This window comes from Rhamphochromis longiceps, linkage group LG7 (assembly GCF_057381845.1).
Source record: "Rhamphochromis longiceps isolate RC_006_pf linkage group LG7, R_longiceps_female_GT1.1, whole genome shotgun sequence".
Lineage (NCBI taxonomy): Eukaryota > Metazoa > Chordata > Actinopteri > Cichliformes > Cichlidae > Rhamphochromis > Rhamphochromis longiceps.
In genome coordinates, this window is record NC_140563.1 from 47,234,075 (window position 1) to 47,235,387 (window position 1,313).

The 1,313-nt window shown below is 37.6% G+C and overlaps 1 non-coding gene across 1 annotated transcript; it reads left to right on the forward strand.

Moving 5' to 3' along the window:
• The first annotated feature begins 461 nt into the window (after window positions 1–461).
• Window positions 462–534, forward strand: trnak-uuu (transfer RNA lysine (anticodon UUU)). The gene has a single exon. It is a non-coding gene; the product is annotated as a tRNA-Lys (tRNA).
• The last annotated feature ends 779 nt before the right edge of the window (window positions 535–1,313 follow it).

Consider the following 1,313-nt stretch of genomic DNA (forward strand, 5'->3'; position numbering starts at 1 on the left):
TACTCTTAAGTGTATTTATTTTTACTTAAAGTGGACTAGCTTTGCTGATTCACAGTTCAAAATAATCTCTTTCCTTCCATTTAAAGCAACTTGCTCCTGATTGGCTGCCCCTCTCAGGCAGCACTAATGACGTCAGTCATTATTGCAAACTAGCTACATTTTATATGCATCTTTTAAGACATCATATGCATGACAGAACATAAGCTGGTTTTTGTATCTTTAGTATTAATTTTAGTGGGTTATTTACAAGACATGCATATTTGTGAAGAGTTTGGTCTAAATTAAAACAATAATAATAATAATAATAATAATAATAATAATAATAATAATAATAATGAAAAGAATATTTTACCCCAGGAGGTCTTTTGGACTGAATGGAAACATATACAGCGGACATGAAAAAAATAGCTAAATACACTACATCCTGGTAAAGTCTACATTTTAGCTGAACACACGTCAGAGCCCGGATAGCTCAGTCGGTAGAGCATCAGACTTTTAATCTGAGGGTCCAGGGTTCAAGTCCCTGTTCGGGCGAGAAATTTTGACGCGGAAGAGAATGGAGCTGAGAAAACAAGTGCTGGAAGTTGAGGTAAAGATGGAGAAAGAAGTAGTAGCGAGCGGACTCTCCCGTACCTGATTTTGGTTTGTCCAAGTAACTGCAGGTTAGCCCTGACTCTTCTGTACTACTTCTGTACTTTTTATTTTATTTTATAAATGTCGTGTAATGTTTCTTTGTCGCGGGAATGTTCGTAATGACATAAAAAATATTATAAATGTTGTTCTGCTTCATTCTAACCGGCTGATTGGTTTGTTTTACACTCCTGGAAACACACAAAGGAAACCCGTTCAACCAATCACATTCATCGCACTTTGATCTGCGACAAACTGCAGCGATGTCCACAGCACGCTTTAATGTTTAAATGGATCCAGTTTAAAGTATCAGAGATCTAATGTGCTGCTGTCACCTTATAAATAATCAACAGCACTGGGAGCTCACTCAGTGACAAAATCATAAACTGTATTTAAGCTGATGAATTTGCATTTACAGCAGTGTTGGATTTTGCTGGTATATTTTTATGCTCTTTAGAGATTTTTTTATTACCCTTTGATGACATGTCTGGAGTAGGTGGCACTCACAGTGATGGTTTTCCGCGGAAGAAAAGTCATATGATCCGTGGACCTCCCTCCTCCCTTTCTGATTTGTCAAATGCTGCCAATGCCACCCTATTTGTGTGACTATTCATCTCAATCGTAAGTGAATTCAGAAAAGGGAAAGATGTCCCGGGTATGCTGAGTGAGGAAAGTTAGAGAAT